Source organism: Anomaloglossus baeobatrachus, chromosome 5 (assembly GCF_048569485.1).
Source record: "Anomaloglossus baeobatrachus isolate aAnoBae1 chromosome 5, aAnoBae1.hap1, whole genome shotgun sequence".
NCBI classification, from domain to species: domain Eukaryota; kingdom Metazoa; phylum Chordata; class Amphibia; order Anura; family Aromobatidae; genus Anomaloglossus; species Anomaloglossus baeobatrachus.
The window spans coordinates 118,711,507-118,735,228 of NC_134357.1; the positions used below are offsets into that span (position 1 = coordinate 118,711,507).

The 23,722-nt window shown below is 48.3% G+C and overlaps 1 protein-coding gene across 7 annotated transcripts in view; it reads right to left on the reverse strand.

Moving 5' to 3' along the window:
- Positions 1 to 23,722, reverse strand: part of SORBS1 (sorbin and SH3 domain containing 1) — a 583,014-nt gene that overhangs the window by 328,990 nt on the left and 230,302 nt on the right. For all 7 annotated transcript variants that reach the window (XM_075348809.1, XM_075348810.1, XM_075348812.1 and 4 more), the window contains exon 3: positions 19,321 to 19,391. The gene's annotated coding sequence lies outside the window, so the exon portion shown is untranslated. The remainder of the gene's footprint in view (positions 1 to 19,320; positions 19,392 to 23,722) is intronic.

Genomic DNA, 23,722 nt, shown 5'->3' on the forward strand with positions numbered 1-23,722 from the left:
GCCAAATACCTGACCCCCCGTTTAAGGGGTAAGGCCCTGGATATCCTTGGGGACTTGCCTGCTGAGGCAGATCAGGGCTACGACACCATCAAGCGGGCCCTGATCCAACAGTACAACCTCACCCCGGAGTCCTACCGCAAGAAGTTCCGGAGCCTACAGAAGGGACCAAAGGACTCCTGGGCTGACCACCGGCGGGCACTTGCCCGAGCTGCCGACCACTGGACCCAAGGCCTGCAGCTTTCCACCGGACCGGAGATCCTGGACTTGTTCATCACGGAGCAACTCTTGTGGAACTGCCCTGAGGATCTCCGCCAGTTCATCCGAGACCAGAAGCCAAAGGGATCCACGGCTACAGCTGCCCTGGCAGATGACTACACCAACAATCGGGCTCCTGAAGCCAGGAGAGCAGCCACCAGCAGCACCTGGAGAGGGGGTAAGATGAACTCTGCGACTGCCCCACCTGCCCCTAGACTGCAGGGGGTGTCCCCCTCAACTCCCCTCTCCAGGCCCGTGGCAGAACCAAGACGGTGCCACCAGTGCAACCTACCTGGACACTTCAAGGCCATGTGCCCTCAGCGTCCCAAGGCCCCGGCTCCGTCCCCGTCCCAAGGGCCGCCCAAGGTGTATTGTGTGGGTGGGGGTGGTGGTAGGTCCCTGGACAGCTTCCAACCTGTCACCGTCGGCCAGTCTGTGACCATAGGACTGCGAGACAGCGCCTCGGAGGTGACTCTGGTGCGGCCTGAGATGGTGTCCCCCCAAGACTTGATCCCTGGAAAAACCCTCGCTGTCTCCGGGATTGGAGGCATTGACCCGGCGCTGCCTGTTGCTGACATTTATGTGGACTGGGGCGCAGGGCGAGGGGTGAGGGAGGTGGGGGTAACTGATCGGATCCCTGCAAACGTGCTACTTGGGACAGATTTGGGGCAAATAACCTCCCAGTTTGGCCCCGCCCCAAAGGCTGAACCTTCAGCCAGTACTGACATGACTCCTGACAATGTTAATGTGTTATCTATGAATGATGTAAGGGAGGAGGGAGTGAACTCCGATATTTCTGCTTGCACAGACACCATAGACACACACGCAGCTGCAGCTGTGACAGGAGGGGAGGGGGTCAGAGACAGGTGTGACAATGCCTCTACAAGTAACCAGCCTGTGAGCTGGGATCTGTTGCCCTCTGCAGGGATAAGCAGAGAGCAGGGTGCTGCAGGGGGAGGACCAGTGTGTGGGGTGGGGGCTACCACAGCAAATGTGGGGTCCCCAGAGATTTCACAGCGGGGTTCTGTTGCTGCAGAGGGGGAACAGGCAGGTGAGATTGGGGCCGGTCCAGGAGCGGAAGTGCTCCCAGGTAAGATCTCGGTGCAGGGTTCCCCCACAACCGGGGTGTCAGGAAGCCAGGTAGGTCTGCCTGAACCGGCGACTTGGTCAGGAACGGAGGAGGAGCAGGCACGACCCACGGTCGCAGCGGCTGTGGCCGCTGTCACCCGCAGTGGGAGTGCTGGAAGCCAAGGGGCCTCCCGGAGGTCCGATAGCTCTTCCCCTTCTGACCAAGTGGCAGCCGAGTCAGGTGGAGGCCAGGACACAGGTCCCGGGGTACTGACTGAAGATGGGACAGTCTCGTCGATTCTGGCCACATCTAGTCAGGAGTTTCAGGCAGCGTTAGAAGCTGACGACAGCCTGAAAGCTCTAAAGGAGCAGGCGGCACAGCCTCCCTCGGACTCGGACCCGGAGCGAGTGGTCTGGGACCAAGGACGGCTGTACCGGGCCACGGTCCAGCAGGGTTCACCGGAGGCGTGGCCCAGGGACCGACAGTTGGTGGTACCCTATCCGTTCCGGACGGAGTTGTTGCGGATCGCACATGAGATTCCGATGGCCGGACACCTAGGGATCGCTACGACCAAGGCCAGGTTAAACCAGCATTTCTACTGGCCAAAAATGGGGGCCGATGTGGCTGCCTACTGCCGTTCGTGTGAAACCTGTCAGAGAGTGGGGAAGGCGGGGCCACGCCCCAAAGCCCCACTGGTATCTCTGCCAATCATCGATGAGCCTTTCAGGAGGGTGGCTGTGGATCTGGTCGGCCCGCTGGCCATCCCCAGCAGCTCCGGGAAACGCTTCATACTGACGGTAGTGGACTATGCCACCCGGTACCCAGAAGCAGTGGCCTTGTCGTCCATTCGGGCTGACAAGGTGGCCACCGCATTGCTGGAGATTTTCTCCCGAGTGGGTTTTCCCCAGGAAATGCTCACTGACCGGGGGACCCAATTCATGTCCCAGCTGATGGAGGCCCTCTGTAAGCAAGTCCAGGTGCGACATCTGGTGGCCAGCCCGTACCATCCACAGACTAATGGCCTGTGCGAGCGGTTCAATGGCACCTTAAAGCAGATGCTTAAGATGTTGGTCGACTCCCATGGGCGTGACTGGGAGCGGTATCTCCCACACCTGTTATTTGCTTACCGGGAGGTTCCACAGGCCTCAACAGGATTCTCACCGTTTGAGCTCCTGTACGGGCGACGTGTGCGGGGCCCCCTGGCTCTGGTGAAAGAGGCTTGGGAAGGGGATTTGGCCACCCCTGGAGTGTCGGTTATCGAGTATGTCATGCGCTTCCGGGACAAAATGCAGGCCTTGACGCAACTGGTACACGACAATATGGCTCAAGCCCAGGCCGATCAGAAGCGTTGGTACGACCAGAACGCTTGTGAGAGGACCTACCAAGTGGGTCAAGAGGTGTGGGTACTGGTCCCCGTACCACAGGACAAGCTTCAGGCAGCCTGGGAAGGCCCATACCTCGTGTACCAGCAGCTCAACCCTGTGACGTACCTGGTCACCCTGGACCCTGCCCGTGGAAGGCGGAAGCCCTTCCATGTGAACATGATGAAGGCACATCATGAGCGGGAGGCATGTGCGCTCCCCGTGTGCAACCTGCCCGAGGAGGGAGAAGCGGAAACCCTCTTGGATATGCTAGCCCAGGTTAGGGCAGGCGGATCCATTGAGGATGTGGAGGTTGGCCACCAGCTCTTGGAGGACCAACGGTCCCAGCTGTGGGCCACCCTACACCCCTTCCGGGGGTTGTTTACCAACCAGCCCGGAAGGACTGACTTGGCTGTCCATCACGTGGACACTGGGGATCATCCCCCGATCCGGCGTTCAGCATATCGGGTCTCCCTGGAGGTGCAGCAACACATGCGCCAGGAGATTGACGAGATGCTGGAGCTGGGGGTGATCCAGGCATCCAACAGCGCTTGGGCCTCGCCTGTAGTCCTCGTCCCTAAGAAGGACCGAACCACTCGGTTCTGCGTGGACTACAGGGGGCTCAATGCGGTCACGGTCGCCGATGCGTACCCAATGCCACGCATCGATGACCTGCTCGATCAGTTGGCCGGGGCTCAGTACCTGACCATCATGGATCTGAGCCGGGGATATTGGCAGATCCCCCTGACTCGCAAGGCCAGGGAACGCTCTGCCTTTATTACCCCATTTGGACTGTACGAGTCCACGGTGATGCCATTCGGGATGAGGAATGCCCCTGCCACTTTCCAGCGGATGGTCAACACCCTGCTCAAGGGACTTGAAGGGTACGCGGCCGCGTACCTGGATGACATTGCCGTCTTCAGTCCCACCTGGGAGGACCACCTAGAGCATCTAGCACAGGTGCTCAGGCGGATCCACCGGGCAGGTTTGACCATCAAGCCGGGAAAGTGTCAGCTGGCCATGAGCGAGGTCCAGTACCTCGGTCACCGGGTAGGTGGGGGAACGCTGAAGCCCGAGCCTGAGAAAGTGGAGGCCATCGCATCCTGGCCCACCCCCAGGACCAAGAAGCCGGTGATGTCCTTCTTGGGGACCGCTGGGTACTATAGGAGGTTTGTTCCACGCTATAGTAGCCTGGCCAAGCCCTTGACGGACCTCACCAAGAAGAAGCTGCCCTCTGCAGTCGATTGGACAATGGACTGCGAGACAGCCTTCCAGGCCCTAAAGGACGCCCTGTCCAGCCCGCCCGTGCTACAGGCGGCCGACTTCACGCGGCCGTTTGTAGTACAGACCGACGCCAGTGACTTCGGCCTCGGTGCGGTGCTCAGCCAGGTGGACTCTGCGAGCCAAGAGCACCCAGTCTTGTACCTGAGCAGGAAGCTGTTACCAAGGGAAGTGGCCTATTCTACAATGGAGAAGGAGTGCCTGGCCATAGTGTGGGCCCTGCAGCGTCTGCAACCCTATCTATACGGGCGCCACTTCATCGTGGAGACGGACCACAATCCCCTCAGCTGGTTGCACACCGTCTCTGGGACGAATGGGCGATTGTTGCGATGGAGCCTTGCGCTCCAGCAATACGACTTCACCATTCGCCACAAAAGGGGCCGTGACCACGGTAACGCAGACGGGCTGTCCCGACAAGGAGAGGTCGCGGACGGGCGCACGGGGGAACACCGGAGGGTGCTGCCCCCTAGCGCCCTCAAAAGGGGGGAGGTGTGAGGTAAAGCCTGGGATATGAAGAGGAATTATGACGAGAAGTCATAATTGCTCTCATCACTCCCTGGCAGTGCCCCCCTCCCTTCTTGTCTCAGATGTCCAGCATCTGTGAAGGTGTCACACCTCCAGCAGCCATCTCCTGTGATATGGAGATTAGTGTTCCCTCAGGCCTCTAAACCAAAGAGAGAGAGGAAGAGCCCCTGGGAGCTGTGTCCGCTCATCAAAGAAAGTGGACAGTGACCTGACAACACCCTTTTGAGGCAATCACCACAGGAGAGCATACTGCTGGCTCCGTAATATCATACCCAGTTATGATATTACCGTGCGTCTCAGCCATACACCCCCTACATCGTTAGAATCGGGACTTCGAGCCGAATCTGGGCATATCATCGGAGTGTATATGGCACCCTGGGGCGGCGAGATATAGAGAACTGCTAGTAGGAGTCCGGTAAATGAGTCGTGCTTGGACTCAAAATGCAGAGGGGACACGGGCGGATCTGATGGCACCAGAACCATCCCGATCGGACCTCCCAGTCCGGAGTTGCAGGTAATAGCCCCTTTTGGGATATTACTGTGACTCCATGCCAGGGGTGGAGCAGTGTTCCCTGTGAGGTCACTAAGGTAGGAGGGGACCTGGATCTGCCCAGGTTGATAACCCTACTTCGGCCATTTTCCAGCGTTCTTCTGCTCGGGGGCCTGGTTGGGACAGACCTGTGAGAGAGTTCCTGGAAACCTGGTCTACAGCGCCCCCCTGTGGCCAGACACACAAGGTAACTGATGTAATTGCATACCTGTTTGTAACCCATGCTTTATCTGTAACTGTACTCTGACATAACTGTATATTCTGTAGATTCCCTATTGTATATATTGTAGTTTCTAGTGTGCTTTAGGCGATTAAATTATATAATTAATCTTGGGCTGTTCTGTTATCTCGATCTTGAATCCCACGTCTGTGTGTTCGGCTAATAGTTACCGTAAATCGGTTGGTGGCAGCGAATTGTGCCAAGGATTATTGTGGGGAGGCCAGTGAGATTCGGGAGATTTTATATATTCCGCCCGCGGAGGTCGGGGGAATATATACCTTACTCTCACCGGGGACCCTTCAATAATCGGCATAAGTAGTATAGCGGCCTCCTTGCTTATTGTCGGGCAATTCCATAATTGGCCTGACTATAAGAGGGGCGCTAGAGAGCGCGTCACGTGCTCTGTCTGTCGGTCGGGAGGTATAAAGGAGGGGTGACCCCCACTTGTTACCCCCCGATTGTGACGTACTGGTAGCCAGCGCGGGGGATTTCTGAGTGACCCCCCGGTGGTTTGTGACAGTGCCTCCCAGGAGTGAGATGATGATTTGGTGTAGGGCAGTGGTAGGGCCCCAAGGGCGAGACTACCCCGCCATGATAGAGCCCATGTCCTCCGAACACTGGCCCACAGTAATGGCCGCCCGAGGGGTGGTAGACGTCAAGAAAGGGAGAGTGACCGTACGAGTGCTGAACTGTGGGGAAGAAGAGGTTAGGCTTCCCCGGTACGCTACCCTTGCCAAATTGCTCACTCTAGATCCCCACACCATCCATGAAGCCATTCCCCTGATCGCACCGCCTACTGCCGGTTCCCACCCATCCCTGGGGGAGTTAGATGAGTGGCGTTGAGAGCTACACGTCGGCACTGATGATACCCCCACACACCACAAGGAAGGGGTATACCGGGTGGTACAGGAGTATGAGTGCGTTTTTAGCAAGCACCCTCTAGATTTTGGGCAGATTAAAGTGGTCCAACACCACATCCCTACCAGTACAAACCCCCCTATTAAAGAGAGATACAGGCCTATTCCCCCCGTGCACTACCAATGCGCCAAAGACATGTTGAGGAACATGAAGGAGGCGGGGGTTATTAGGGACAGCTGTAGTCCCTGGGCCGCCCCGTTGGTGCTGGTTAAGAAGAAGGATGGCACCATGCGGATGTGTGTGGATTACCGGAAGATTAACCAGATAACGCATAAGGATGCTTACCCTCTGCCTCGCATTGAAGAGTCCCTGGCCGCGCTGAGAACCGCTAACTACTTCTCCACCCTTGACCTCACCAGCGGGTACTGGCAGGTGGCCGTGGCACCGGAAGACCGAGAAAAGACTGCCTTCGCCACTCCTATGGGACTCTGCGAGTTCAACAGCATGCCGTTCGGGCTGTGCAATGCCCCTGGAACCTTCCAACGGCTGATGGAATGCTGTCTGGGACACCTAAATTTCAAGACGTCTTGCTGTACTTGGATGATGTGATTGTGTACTCACAGACGTATGAAGCCCACCTGGAGCACCTAGCCGAGGTGTTTGCGTCCCTTGCTAAGTATGGGATGAAGTTGAAGCCCTCAAAGCTCTGACCATTGTAGACCACTATTCAAGGTTCATGGTGGTTGTCCCAGTTAAGGACTTAACCGGCTGTACCGCCGCTAAGGCGTTCCAGGCTTATTTCTGTCGACCGCATGGGTACCCCGAGAAGGTGCTTACCGACCAGGGTCCGGCCTTTGAAGCAGAGGTATTCCAGGAATTCTGCCAGTTGTACGGCTGCAAGAAAATCCGGACCACGCCTTACCACGCCCAAACCAATGGCATGTGTGAAAAGATGAACCACTTGATCCTGGGCCTCCTCAAGACGTTACCGCTGGAAGAGCGGAACCTGTGGCCGGAGAAGCTACCTGACCTGGTCGATATGTATAACAACATCCCTTCCAGCTCTACGAAATGCACTCCAGCATACCTGATGAGAGCTCATCCCGGCCGGCTACCAGTGGATTTGGAAATGGGCTTGGAAGCTCCAGAAGCACTCCCTTCGACAGCTGAATGGGACACTCGGCGGAGGGCACAGTACCGACAGGTCAAGGAATATGTTGAAAAGAACTTGTGCCGGAGTCGGGGACAACAGGAGCAGTGCTTCAACAAGAAGGCGCCTGCCGGTCCCTTCCAGCCTTGGGATGTAGTGCTGAAGAGGAAAAGAAGGGCCCACAAGCTGGATGATCAATGGGAAAAAACCCTGTATGTAATCCAGCCCACAGGATGGGAGAATGGGAAGGCCTACCAGATCAGCCGTGACCAGGGGGGAACTTTGGCCACGGTTTCCCGAGACCACCTGAAGAAGTGCCCACCAGCATTGAGGGTAGCGGATGAGGCTCCAGTTCCCAAACCAGCGCAGAAGGAAAAAGAGGTAATCCACACCATGATGGGTGATTTTCCAGCAGACTGGCCTACGCAGAACGGCGCGGTGATTCTTCCAGTGATACTGTTCCCACAACCCGTGGATGAAGAAATGATGGAAGTGGTTAACCACGAGCCAGTGCCCAGGGATGTACCTGTACCCAGCTCCCCTACGCCTCCGCCTGCCCCACATGATAGCAGGGAGGAGGAACTGATTGTTCCCTCTGCCCCACTGCCTGTCACCACTGACATCGGACCCCGAAGGTCCACTCGTCCCAACCTAGGTAGACCCCCACTTAGGTATAGGGAAACTACTCTTTAAAAGGGGGGCTTTATGTGTTGAGTGTACCAGTTTGAAAGTTTTCGAATGATAAGCAAATCAACCGAAGAAGTAACCTCATTGAGGTTTTGATTAAACCGGCCGTTGCCGGCAACTGTTGTCCCCGTAGGGACTTCCTGCAACCGTTGCGTAAGGAACTGCTTATGGACAAGCCCGAGAACTTGCAGGGCAACCACAAACTTAGTGGAATGTAAATAAAAATGTGTTGGCTTGATACTGTTACCGCCTCCGGAGAGGCTGATTTGGGAGGATGGGCCTGGAGGAAAGGGATGGCCCAGGCCCGCCACTACCATAACCGGTGGTGATCCTCCAGGGGTTCAGGGGTCCCCATGGACACTGGTCCCCTGAAAGAGACAGAACCCGCTCGGGCAACTTGGTGCTGGACTGGGGTCAAGGGGTGCTGCCCGCTTCTTAGGGGCAGCATCAGGGCCAGGTTGTTTGGGTGGGAGAAGAGCGGAAGCCGTACCGTTGTAAAATGTTTGTGATGTTTTTACATGTTTTTACCATTTTCTACTCTTTTGCAGTTGACAAAAATAAAACCAGTGATGGATGGGCAGCCCGCGGACGGTCTGCATTTTACTAAGGGGGAATGTGGCGCCCTGGACAAGCCAGGACGTCACAGGTACTACACCAACACACCCCACACCCCGGCTAGGCACACCGAGGTCAAACACAAATCCTTGTTGCCTCCCTCCAGGGGCTGATGTCTACACCAGGGGGTGGGCCAGGCGGTTGGCCCCGCCCACCGAGGAGTACACAGTCCTGGAGGCGGGAAAAGTAGTCAGATCAGTTGTGAGTTAGGGAAGTGGTAGTAGAGGAGACTGACCGTGTCCGGGTGCGTGGCCCGGGCACATACAGCAAGGTTGGCAGACGGTGGTGACCGTCTGCAGGAGAGGCTGATTGGAGTGAACCGTAAGAACCGGGGACGGGCGGTGGCCCGCCGGTACCGGATCGGGGAGTAAAGAGAAGCCAGCACCATTCGGCAGGGCCTACGGACCCCGACCAGGCTAGGAGTCGCCGTAAAACTGGTCAAATCCGTTAGCGAAGGGAACCTCCGGGGTTTCCCAGCAGTCAAGACCCGATTGAAGGCAACAGCTCACACCATAAAGGGAAACACAGTCACCGCCAAGGCTACAGTTCCCAGGGCCAGAGCCTGCGGGCAAAAGGGGCTCCCTCAGCATCCATCCAAGCTGGGGAGCGGGTTACCGGAGGGAAGCCACTGGAACCGTAAACACAACACAGGTGCAGGGAAAGGCAGTCACCATCAACCTACCGGGAGAAGAACAACCGCAGCCGTCTGTGGGACCCGTCCATCCAGCCGTTTGTTTGATCAGAGACTCCGTGTAAATTACTGGCTGAGTGAGTACCACCGTGCCGTGCGGCACAGCGCTGCCCCCGCGACAACCAACCCCCCTACCCACAGAGGGGAGAACCAACATCCAAGCTGCTCCCTGTTATCGCTCCCGGGATCCCCGTCCAGAGCAGCGGTGGTGTCACAACTTCACCACAACCGTGGCTGGCGTCACGGACAATATCCCCAAACCACACACCACCCCCCTTTCACTCACGGGCGAGGAACGCCGCTCGAGTCCCCGGGATCCAGCCCACCGCTCGAGCCACCACCGAGCAGCAGCAGCAGCAGCCGGACCCGAGCAGTGGGTGAGCGCAGCGTCCCCTCCTCCGCTCGCGACAGGTGCACTTTGATCTGCACTGCTGAGGCTGAAGTACTGAAATGCGCAAGCGCAAGAAAAGGTTAAAGACTGCACTACAAACACCTTTACTTGCCTTGCTCTATTCTCTCTGAGATGGCAGGAAAGCTTGAAACAAGATATACATTCATGCCACAGTGGCTGCAGCGTTGGCACCATCCAGAACTTCCTGGACAGTCCATAAAAATAGGGCACTTTTTTTTCCTGTCCGTAAAAAAAAAAAATGTTTGCACCCATGATTATTTACAAGCTGGAGAAACTTCTACAAATTATTATGGCTGTAATTATCATTCTTTTATAGTTTACAGTGCTTGCAGCTCATGTCTTCATATCTGAATTATGGACTGTAGACACATATTACTTACAATCTTAATGGTTTATTACTAGTGATGCGCGAATACTAAATGTTCGGATTCGGGTTATTCGTACCGTATACCTAGTACTGTTCAAGTATTCACAAATAAATTTAATGCAAGTCAATAGGGAACCCAAGTATTTTTCTGGGAAAACTTCAAGAAAAATGCTTGGATTCCCCGTTGACTTGCATTAGGCTTGTTATGCGTGATTAGAGATGAGCGGATTGGTTCGTCAGGAGCAACCAGACTTTAGATAAAGTTCGGTTTCGGATCTCAACTTGACCTGAACCCCAATGGAAGTCACTAATTGGGCAGTTTGGGTCTCCGTTCACATGCAAGCAGCCATAAACAGATCACCTCTGGGGAAGGGTGGGTGGAGTTTTTCCTTTTTTTTTGGTTTGGTGCACACTACATCCAATAATGCGGTTGTTAGCCCCAGTGCGAGCCGATCATACACTGCAAGTGGCTCACACTGGGCTGAACACAGAGTGTACCTGAGCACGGCGATGCGCGCGCGAGTGGTTTGCATACGTAAAGCACCCGAACTCTGTTTTTTTTTTTTTTTTGTAAAGTCTGTGTTTTGTATGAACACCGAGTGTTCGCTCATCTCTAATCACGAGGAATACTGGAATAGTAATAGGTATTCGGTATGAATAACCTAAACCTGAATATTTAGTATTCATCTATCACTATTTATTAAGGTTTTCCAATGTATTTGTAAAAACGTTGGCTATCCATAATTTTTGGAGAAGCTGTCCAGAAAAAAATAAAGAAAAAGTTGGCAACCCTGCGTGCTTGTCACATTTTAAGACTGAAAGGTTATTCAGGACAACCTACAGGCACATTACACTACTTACTGTATTTCTTTCTTTTCTTTAAATGTATCCACCTTCCTAGTAAGTTTCTGCAGAATAATGTATATTTGTAAGCACAAAGCCCAGCACTGAGTTATACAGTCACACAGTAGGGTGTGTTAGCTCCATCCACGATAAGCAAAGGTGACAAGAATGTGCGAGAAAGTCAGGCCTTCTGATGTGAAATATAATCTACTGCTTGTACACGGTGAAAAATACCCCAATATGTTTTCCTTCACATAAGGTTTAGTTCTGAGAACATTAAGGTTCCTGTCCAATTTACAGACATGATGTGCATGGTACGGAAACCAGTAAATTGATTCCATACATTCAGGAAGAGCATTCCAGCTGAGGCTTTTCTGCTCACTCCTGTTCATTTACACTAAAACTGCCTACAACTGGCTGCAAATTATGCAGAAAAAGAAGAAAGGTAATTCAGTTAGTTCTATGTGCTTAACCCCCTAATCATTATATCCTATTATCCTCTCAGAAATGATACACTAGTCAGGAGCAATGATGGAGCTACTGGCAGATTGCAGCTTCCTACATCTCAGTGCTGCCTATGGCTTGATCTCAGATGATTATTCGGTAATAATACCAGTCATTTAATATTTTCGGAGTTTATTAGTCTGCGGATTAATAAAGTATAATACTGTTTTCAACAATATCTCTTAGGCTGGTTTCAGACGTCCGTGTTTTAGGTACGTGTGACATCCGTTTTTAACACGGATGTCACACGTACCCATGTTATTCTACGCTGTACTCACACGGTCGTGTTTTCACATGGACCGTGTGGCCCCGCTATTCCCCGCACGCACACACGCAGACATGTCCATTTTTTCTCCGGTAGCACAGGTGTCACACAGACTGCACACTACTTGATCCGTGTGACAGCAGTGTGACACGGACCGGAGAAAACACGGGTTTTTAAATAAAAAGATTTTCTATATTTACCTGTTCCAGTGATGCTGTCTCCGGCTCTGCTGCCTCCTGCTCCTGACCCCCGCTCATTATTTTCATTGATTATTCACTGCAGTGAGCAGCTGGAAGCAGACACATCCAAGTGACAGCGCTGGAGACAGCACCACTGAGGACAGCATTGCTGGGGACATCGCTAGTGACAGGTGAGTATAATGCCAGCAGTGTGTGTGCAGGGATGTCCAGGAGGTCATCGGATTTCCCAATGAACTCTGATGACCTCCTAATGACACCCCTGCGACAACTGCGCTACAGCGAGTGTCATGATGGTGACTTTCAGGGGTTCATGAGAGTTCATTGGGAACTCTGATGACCCTCTGGATGTCACTGCAAAAACTGCTGTATACTCACCTGTCACCTGCGATGTCCCCGGTAGTGCTGTTCACGGCTGTGCTTTCCGGCGCTGTCCCAACAATGCTCCAACTTCCAGATCCTCGGGCAGTGAATAATCAATGAAAATAATGAGTGGGGGTCAGGAGTGAGAGACAGCAGAGCAGAAGACAGCATTGCTGGATACAGGTAAATATAGAACATCTTTTCATTGCAGAGACACGTGTTTTACCTGTTACATGTCACACATATGCAAATACGGATGTCACACGTGTGACACACGTATGACACACATGTGACCATAACCATGCATGTGACTGTTACCTGATTAAACACGGACGTCTGAAACCGGCCTTAGGCCTCCTTCACATGTCCATGTTTCTGGTACATGTGGCATCTGTTTTTTTCACGGCTACCATATATACCCATGATAACCTAAAGTGAACCACACGGAAACATGTCTGTTTTTTTTCGCCAGCCCAGATGACAAGGGCCTATATAAGTCTATAGGTCTTTCAAGAGCATATCCATGTACCATCAGTGTGCCATCAGTGGCCTGTACGTGTGTAAAATTGAAAGTGTGAGAGAATAGAATCCATTTTGCTCCTATAATGTCCATTTTGTCTTATAGCTAATGATGCCATAGGGCTCATCTACTGATGGTCAGGGAAGTTTCACATTTCTGTTCACGCCCCCTTTGTTCATATTGGCTCATAAATTGGAGCCAATTTTCCCTTTGTCTATGACGCAATATAAACATGATGTAATATACTGAAACTTTCAGTACACCACAAAGCATGTGGGCTGTATTGATTTCCCCAGCGCTTGTAAAACAAATCTTATTAATTTAGAATTCCAGAGGCGTAAAAGGAGTGGATTTCGCTCAGAAACGTATAGGAGAAGCTTTGTATTTATTTTATCTTTATTTCTCTAGCCATACTGGAACAACTTGGATGACACACTGATTGAATACACTGGTACCATTTTTTCACCTAGTTGTTTTATACTCATGTGTGAAGGGAAGGGGGCTCTGGCTGGAGTCACACGAGCATAATAAAAAAATCAGTCCTATTCTCATCCAGAAAGCGGGCAGATTTGTTTCTCACTTGTCATCCGTGTGCAGTTCGTTGTTTTTTCTTACTTAGCAGCTATTAATCTTTTACAGAACCATTTACAGTTTCCCATCTTAAAGAATTGTAATGTATCCATAAAATATTGGATACCATACTGATGATCTGAATGGCATCCAATTTTTTTTCTCACACTACCAATTTTGGAGTCAAAACACATTGTGCTGTGATTTTTTTCTATTGCTGAATACAGCTGAAAAAAAATAATGCAGATCTGCACTGCCTCATTGAATAACATTGGTCCAAGTGCAATCTCTTTTTTATCCGATATAGCCACGCGTGTGAGCAAGCCCTTTGTTGAAATCTAAGTTCATACATTTTATTGCTTTTTTTTGTGTTCCAATTCTGCATTATTTTTCAATTGGTGAATGAGGTCTTATGTCAGGGGTTTTTATTATAAATAAAATATTTTTGGTGTTTTTTTTCCATTTTCAAATACTGCTGTAGTAATGGGGTTGTTTGATAGAGGCCCACTCATTACTAATACCAGGGATTGATGACAGCTGGCAATTCACAGCTGGCATCACCCCATATATTACCCTGTTTGCCACCGCACCAGGGCAATGGGAAGAACTGAGGCAAACTGCCAGGACTGGTGCACTTGTAGGGCGGCCTACTATTTTTAAGCTGGGGAGGGCCCAATAATCATGAGCCTCCCCAGCCTGAGAATACCAGACCCCAGCTGTCCGCTTTACTTTGACTAGTGATTCTAAGTTCACAAACTATCACAATAGACCCCAGAGTGGAAGTCTTTGCGCCTCAGCATGGATGTGTTAAGTCAAGAGTAAGGGCTCATCCAGACGTGTGTGGATTTTGGTCCTTCTTCAGGCCGTAATGCACAGACTGACGCTGGTTTGGTGACCTAAGTGTAACAGCCTCATAGAAATATATGAAGCTGTCACACTCAGGCCGGGAAAGTTGCGGCCTGTCCGTGTTTTAGCTGTCCGAGTTCAGACCGATTGGCACGGATGTCTGAATTATCCCTTACCTATATAATGGCACATTAAAGTAAATGCCATGCATACAGACTCGATGCTACTCTTTCTGAAATTGTAGCAGCCTTTGGTTGATTTTATTAATATTCCAGGTCCTCATACTTGCAGTATCTTCACCCCTAACTTCTCAGTTGGGTCACTTGTCCGTATTCCCATTATTGAGGTTGTCTGTAGTGTAAAGATTGTACTCTTATTTTGTATGAACTGCTTTATACATGCTATCTAATATATAAAGCTGAATGTGTGTGTGTATGTGTGTGTATGTGTGTGTGTGTGTGTGTGTGTGTGTGTGTGTGTGTGTATGTCCGGGATTGGCATCCGCACCGTCGCAGCTACAGCCACAAAATTTTGCACACTCACACTTCTGGACCCCGAGAGCGTCATAGGCTATGTTTTGAGGGGAAATTTTAACCCCGCTCTTTACAGTTATTCGCCAAAGAACCTGCCTACATTAAAGCGAAAGGAGCTGGGAGCCACAGTGCAGCCAGAACTTCAGAAGAATGCGCAGCCACGCCCTTATATGGAATGTTGGCATGTCACAATGCAGCCAGGGAAAGAGACAGACACAGACAGAGAAAGAGGCAGACACAGACAGTGAAAGAAACAGACATAGAAAGGGTAAGAGACAGACACAAAGAGACAGACACAGACAGGGAAAGAGGCAGACACAGACAGGGTAAGAAACAGACATAGACAAGGTAAGAGAAAGACACAAAGAGACAGACACAGACAAAGAGACAGACTGACAGGGAAAGAGACAGACAGGGAAAGAGAGGGAAAGAGAGAGAGACAGGTTAAAAGACAGACACAGACAAAGAGACAGACAGACACAGGGAAACAGACAGACAGGGAAAGAAAGGGAAAGACAGACAGGGAAAGTGACAGATAGACAGGGAAAGAGATAGATAGACAGACAGGGAAAGATATAGATAGACAGACAGGGAAAGAGATTGAGTCAGATGGAGAAAGAGACAGACAGTCAGAGACAGACAGGGAAAGAGACAGAGATATATACAGACGGGGAGACAGACATAATTACATTTATATCTATTTGTTTTGTGGTTTGTGTGTGCAAAATACATTTTTGTTAATACATTCTATTTTGTTAACAGCAGTTATTAACCAGGGCGAAGCCGGGTAGTACAGCTAGTTACTAATAAAATCCAAATGTATACTAATGACCATCTGGGTGGGGAACTTGTTTGTACACTAAATTTGTTTTGAAACAATAAATAAATATTTTCAAAACAAAAAACAAACAAACATCTTCTTATCATATGTATGTATGTTAAAAGCACATGTTGTGTGTTTTCCACTGTAGGCAGCCATATAAGTAATGGGGGTAATGGGGAGGTAATAGAGAGCGGCTGACTGTCATCTCACTGTCTACCCCACAGCAGATTGTGTTCCAATAGACCTGAAGTACAGCAGTATAAAAAGATGGGCTGGAGGGATAGAGTAGAGGCGGAAGATGTAAAGTGAGTGAGATCCTGGATATAAAAGCAGCCTCAAGTGAGCAGTAAAACAACTTAGTAGCACAGTACTGTCAATGGATGCAGCAGAGGTAGAGCTGATGAACACAGAGCTGAAAACAGGAATTAGGGCCCCTCGGCAATAAACTGAAAATGAAGCACAAACCAACCATACCTTGCACCCCTTTCCCATCTAATTGCAGCTTGCTGGGGCAACAACCCATTATTTTCCTGTTGAGCCTAAAGCGGGCTTTACACACTGCGATATCGCCCGAATTTTGTCGTTGGGGTCACGGTTTTGGTGACGCACTTCCGCAATCGTTAGCGATATAGCTTTGTGTAACAGCGTTCAGCGATGTAAAATCGTCGCAAAAGCGTGATTTATCGCTAATCGGCTACACGGGTCCTAATTCCCAAAAATCGTTACTTCAGCAGTAACGAGGTTGTTCCTCGTTCCTGCGGCATCACACATCGCTGCGTGTGACGCCGCAGGAGCGAGGAACGTCTCCCTACCTGCCTCCCGGCCGCTATGCGGAAGGAAGGAGGTGGGCGGGATGTTACGTCCTGCTCATCTCCGCCCCTCCGCTGCGATTGGGCGGCGGTTCAGTGACGTCGCTGTGACGCCGCACGGACCGCCCCCTTAGAAAGGAGGCGGTTCGCCGGTCACAGCGACGTCGCCGGACAGGTAAGTATGTGTGACGGCTCTGGGCGATGTTGTGCGGCACGGGCAGCGATATGCCCATGTCGCGCAACAGATGAGGGCGGGTACGCACACTAGCGATATCGGGACCGATATCGCAGTGTGTAAAGTAGCCTTTACACTACCCTTCCTGCCAAGCCACACTTTAGCTGAATATACAGGCGGTGAAATAAGTATTGAACATGTCACCAATTTTCTAAGTAAATATGTTTCTAAAAGTGCTATTGACCTAAATTTCTCACCAGATGACCCATCCAATCCACATAGAGAAAGAAATCAAACCATAGATGTCCATAAAATTAGTAATGTGTAATAATGAGTAATGACACACGGAAAAAGTATTGAATACGCTTTCTGAAATGTATTTAATACTTCGTAAAAAATCCATTGTTGATGATGACAGCTTCAAAACGCCTCCTGTATGGATAAATTAGTCGTATGCATTGCTCCATGGTGATTTAGGTCCATACTTCCATATCAACACTCTTCAAATCCTGAAGGCTCCGTGGGCTCCTTCGGGCTCCTTCTATGAACTCTGAGCTTTAGTTCCATAAATGTTTTACTGGATTCAGGTCAGGAGATTGGCTGGGCAATTCTAGCAGATTTATTTTCTTTTTCTGAAACCATTTGAGAGGTTCCTTGGCTGTGTGTTTGGGATCATTGTCTTGGTGAAATGTCCACCCTCGTTTTCCCATCATCCTAGCAGATGGCAGCAGATTTTTATCAAGAATGTCTTGGTACATTGGTTTATTCATCCTTTCTTCAATTATATGAAGTTTGCCAGTGCCGTTTGCTGGAAAAACAGCCCCACACCATGATGTTCCCACCTCCAAACTTTACTGTTGGTATGGCATTTTTGAGGTGATTTTGCATTTTGGCCTCCATACAAGGTGTGTATTATAGCATCCAAATAATTGAATTTTGGTCTCGAATGACCAGACTATATTCTTCCAGTATTTCACAGGCTTGTCTAAATGTTGTTGAGCAAACTTTAAACACGCTTGAACATGCTTTTTTTTTACCAACAATGGAGTATTGTGTGGTGAACATACATACATGCCATGGAGGATGAGAGTTTTACTTATTGTTTTCTTTTAAACAATTGTATCTGCTGATTCTAGCTCTTTCTTTAGCTCTCCAGATGTGGTTCTTGGCTCTTGGACAACTCTTCTGATAATTCTTTTCACTCCTCTGTCTAAAAGCTTGCAGGGAGCACCTGGTCGTGATAGTTTACAGTGAAATTGCATTCTTTCAATTTTTGGATTATGGCCCCAACAGTGCTCAGTAGAATGTTCAGTAGTTTAGAAATTATTTTGTAATCAATGCCATTGGTATGCTATGAAAAAATAAAATTGCAAAAGTCTGAAACAACTCACTGGTTTTACCCAACATGAGATGTTTATTGTGTGGCACCTTGATAATGAGACACTTTTTTATAGGCCATCAGTTGAACCAGCTGATATATTTGTATATGCCGTAGGAGCCCATTTGCCCGCAGACGCTGGCCCTTTGGGTCTCTATGCCTTGGCGGTGGCTTTACCCTGTATGGTTGGGCTGTTGTCTTCTAACGGGTCTTGTGTGGGATAGGTCCTAAAGTCCAGTCCACAATCAGTTGATTTGACTCGGCCCTGTCGGTTCAAGGCTTTGTACTGGGTCTGAGTACCCCTCCTGGTGCTCCGGTTTCCAATCGGTTCCCCGGTTCGGTACCGGCGGGCCACCGCCCGACCCTGGTCGCTACGGTTCCACCGGCGTAATACTGGCTCCTGCAGGCGGCCACTACCATCTGCCTCCTTGCCAAAGGTGACTGGGCTCTGACCCAGCCACCGGGGTAGCTTGTTGGCAGGCCTGGACACAGGTCTGCCCTTCAACTTGACTTCTCTCCACTCTGCACTACCACTTGACTGACTGTTTTCCCGCCTCCAGGCCTGTGAACTCCTTCGTGGGCGGGGCCAACCACCTGGCCCCGCCCCCCCTGGTGTGGACATCAAACCTGGAGGGTGGTGACAAGAGTTTCTAGGTTGGCTGCTGTCACCTAATCAGAAAGGAGGGTGGTATTGTATGTGTGTGTGACTACTTGGGACGACTTGACTAGTCCAGGGCGTCACATATATATTTGTATATATATATATATATATATATATATATATATATATACATACAAATATATATTATATTATATATATATATATGCATATAAAAAGCAAAATGACATTTTAAAGGAAAATAAACATTTTGACATGAGGAAAATTAAAATATAACTTAGAGTTAAGGTGGCTTTACACGCTACGAGATCGCTAAAGCGATCTCGTTGGGGTCACGGAATTTGTGACGCACTTCCGGCCGCTTTAGCGATGTTGCTGTGTGTGTCATCTATGTCGCAAAAACGTTCAAAATCGCTCATCGGTGACATGCCCCCCTCTTCCCAATTATCGCTGCTGCTGCAGTAACGATGTTGTTTGCTGTGAACTAAAATGGAATTATTGACTGTATCGTATGAACCAACCACAAACAGGATTATTAGCTCATTGTCTCAGCAGGAGAAATAATCACATAGTTTCCAAAACTTTAATAATTTTGCTTTTACAAACAGCAGATTTATTATTTTTAATAGGGTAATTCATAGTAATCCTAGAAGCTCTAAGCCTTTCTATCTATTCCTTTAGTTCGGCCTGGACTTCCTATCTATCCCTTTATTTTAGCTATGCTGCTGGTGATATTATAAGTAGTTTGATGTAGATATCAAATAGAAATGAACATCCAGCAAGGCAGGAACCAGCTACATGATTGTCATAAATAATTAATTAGAAACATCTCACCTTACTTGTGCCGCCATAGAAGTATGTCAGGAAACAGGTGTCGCGATGTTGCCAGTGGGTTACCAAAGAAACTACAAAATAAGATGGAAAATGGATTACACTATTGTGCAGTCAGTGATAATGATGCAAATAGTAACTGAGGATGACACTAGACAGAACGCATAATATAAAGCACAGATGCTGATATTAACAGGACAGATCATATACGGGATAAAAACAAAACACATGCAAAATAATGACATACTGTAGATTACAGGATAGCATTGTGACAAGGTAACAACATTAACAAGACCTCAGCATTTTCCCCACATAATGTTCTATCACCAGTGTCACAGCGAAGAGCCTCCTAATGTAACGCAATCCCCTGCAGTGGGGGATTTGCATTTTGTATAAGGGGTGCTTTACACGCTGCGACATCGCTGCCGATATATAGTCGGGGTCACGTCGTTAGTGACGTACATCCGGCGCCGGTGGCGACATCACAGCGTGTAACATAAATGAGCGACGATCAACGAGCGCAAAAACGTGAAAAATCGTTGCTCGTTGACACGTCGTTCATTTCCATAATATCGTTGCTGCTGCAGGTACGATGTTGTTTGTCGTTCCTGCGGCATCACACATCGCTGTGTGTGACACCGCTGGAACGACAAACATCTCCTTACCTCTGTCCACCGGAAAAGGAGGAAGGAAAGAGGTGGGCGGGATGTTCCGGCCGCTCATCTCCTCCCCTCCTTTTCTATTGGGCGGCAGTTCAGTGACACTGCTGTGACGTCGCTGTGACGCTGAACGAACTGCCACCTTAGAAAGTAGGCGGTTCGCCAGTCACAGCGACGTCGCAGAGCAGGCAAGTGCGTGTGACGCTGCCGTAGCAATAATGTTCGCTATGGCAGCGATCACCACATATCGGCCGTGCGACAGGGGCGGGTGCAATCGCGCTCGACATCACTAGCAAATGCTAGTGATGTCGCTGCGTGTAAAGTACCCCAAAGTGTATGTGCTACAATTGGGCTATTATGCCATATTGAATGATTGCTCATACTATATCCAGCTCTGGGCCCTCAGTATATTTGGGCACTGAGACCACATGCTGGGGCCCATTGGCAGCCTGTGGTTGCACGGCCAATATTTATAATTCTGTCCGGCACATTGTCCCCTTTTCCCTCCCCCTCTTGCACTCTTGCAGGGAGGTTGGTTTTACACTCAATATTTGGTCCTAATCACTCAATATTTGGTCCTAACAAGTAACATTTGATAGTGTCTGGCATGTGTAATACAGGCTATGTATAGGTTTTAAGGTACTTGGTTTTAATGTGTTTCTGTTTAATAAAGTTGTTTGACTTTTATCTTATTCTGGTGCTGTGTTGCAGATATGTACAGTTTTTTTTTCTTTTCTCGCATCTAATGGGTGCAACAATTCTGAGCGGTGGGAGGCTGCTATTTTTAGGCTGGGGGGGCCAATAACCATGGGTCTCCTCAGCTTGAGAATACCAGCCCCCAGCTGTCAGGCTTTATCATGGCTGGGTATCAAAATTGGGAGGGACCATATGCTGTTTTTTTAATATTAATTATTTAAATCATTTTTAAAAAAGCCGCATCCGGTCCCACTTATTTTCATACACAGCCAAGATAAGCGCAAGTCTGGGGGCTGCAGCCTGTAGCCGTATGCTTTATCTGTGCTGGGAATCACAATATGGGGGGAGCCTACGCCAATTTTTTAATTTATTTATTTTTCACAGTGCTTGTGATTGCAAGCAGTCAGATGCTGTCACACAGGTGAGGGTGCTATACAATATGGTAAAAAGTTGCACACTAGTCACAATGTATAGGGAAATAATGAAAAGCAGAACTGCTATGGGAATGCGAGAATGAAAAATACAATGAACTATCTGAAAAATTGAAAAAACTTGAAAATGGAGTATGCATAACTGCTATCATGGCTCCGGGTTTGGTTGTATACACCTTCTGCAATCGGTATGTAATAAAACCTGAATTCAATTATTAAGAGCCATGTACCAATTATTTTGACCATATTCTCTAGGTATCAGTATCACTTTCCAGCCAAGATAGATCAATGAGAAAGTTGGCTGCTGTTTCACTGAACTTCATCTAGGCAAGCAATTTTTATCAAGAGATGCTTTGGAAAGGCAGAAAGAGAACAATATGTCTATTCTTGAAAAAAAAAAAAAAAAGTTTACATGTTGAAAGGTACATCAAAGATAACCACCATTCATTGTCTTATACCGGCATGTAATCATTGTAGTACATTTTTAGATGAGGTTGTATGTAGTGCAATGATCGCTTCGAGAGGCTCTTTTCCTTTAAAGTAACAAATGTTAATCAGTTGCATACTAGGAAATTCTCATCCAAATGCTGCCTGGGAATTGTGTTTTAAGACTTGCCAGAGTGTACTGTAGAAGCCATGTGAGATTGATGACATAATCAGTGTGAGGGAGTTAGCAGCACTTCAGACATCCTCGTGTCTGTAACAAGTGGGATGACTCCAGTGAATTAATGCAAGAAACGAAGATAAAAGACAGGACTATTCCACCTAAAGGATTCAGTGGTAACTGAACATCCATATGAACTTATCATACAGATACATGAATTATTGTTTTTTGTATATATATATATATATATATATATATATATATATATATATATATATATATATATATATATATTTGCTTATTAATAAATGATATATATATATATATATATATATATATATATATATACATACATACACAGTGCCTTGCGAAAGTATTCGGCCCCCTTGAATTTTTCAACCTTTTCCCACATTTCAGGCTTCATACATAAGGATAAAAAATTGAATGTTATGGTGAAGAATCAACAACAAGTGGGACACAATTGTGAAGTTGAACGAAATTTATTGCTTATTTTAAACTTTTGTAGAAAAGAATAAACTGAAAAGTGGTGCGTGCAATATTATTTGTCCTCTTTACTTTCACTGCAGCAAACTCACTCCAGAAGTTCATTGAGGATCTCTGAATGATCCAATGTTATCCTAAATGACTGATGATGATAAATATAATCCACCTGTGTGTAATTAAGTCTCCGTATAAATGCACCTGCTCTGTGATGGTCTCAGTGTTCTGTTTAAAGCACAGATAGCGTCATGAAGACCAAGGAACACAACAGGGAGGCTCGTGATACTGTTGTGGAGAAATTTAAAGCCGGATTTGGTTACAAAAAGATTTCCACAATTTTAAACATCCCAAGGAGCACAGTGCAAGAGATTATATTGAAATGAAAGGAGTATCATACCACTGCAAATCTACCAAGACCCGGCCATCCCTCAAAGATTTCATCTTAAACAAGGAGAAGACTGATCAGAGATGCAGCCAAGAGGCCCATGATCATTCTGGATGAACTGCAGAGATCTACAGCTGAGGTGGGAGAGTCTGTCCATAGGACAACAATCAGTCGTACACTGCACAAATCTGGCCTTTATGGAAGAGTGGCAAGAAGAAAGCCATTTCTCAAAGATATCCATAAAAAGTATTGTTTAAAGTTTGCTACAAGCCACCTGGGAGACACACTAAACATGTGGAAGAAGGTGCTCTGGTCAGATGAAACCAAAATTGAACATTTTGAGCACAATACCAAACGATATATTTGGCGTAAAAGCAACACTGCTCATCACCCTGAACACACTATCCCCACTGTCAAACACGGTGGTGCCAGAATCATGGTTTTGGCCTGCTTTTCTTCAGCAGGGACAGGGAAGATGGTTAAAATTGATGGGAAGATGGATGGAGCCAAATACAGGACCATTGTTGAAGAAAACCTGTTAAAGTCTGCAAAAGACCTGAAACTGGGACAGAGATTTGTCTTTCAGCAAGACAATGATCCAAAACATAAAGCAAAATCTACAATGGAATGGTTCACAAATAAACGTATCCAGGTGTTAGAATGGGCAAGTCAAAGCCAGACCTGAATCCAATCGAGAATCTGTGGATAGAGCTGAAACCTGCTGTTCACAAACGCTCTCCATCCAACCTCACTCAGCTCGAGATGTTTGCAAAGGAAGAATGGGCAAAAATTTCAGTCTCTCGATGTGCAAAACTGATAAAGACATACCCCAAGCGACTTGCAGCTGTAATCGGAGAAAAAGGTGGCGCTACAAAGTATTACCTTAAAGGGGCCGAATAATATTGCACGCCCCAATTTTCAGTTTATTATTTTTTATAAAAGTTTAAAATAAGCAATAAATTTCGTTCAACTTCACAACTGTGTCCCACGTATTGTTGATTCTTCACCATAAAATTAATATTTTTTTTATCTTTATGTTTGAAGCCTGAAATGTGGGAAAAGGTTGAAAAATTCAAAGGGGCCGAATACCTTCGCAAGGCACTGTATATATATGTACATACAGTACAGA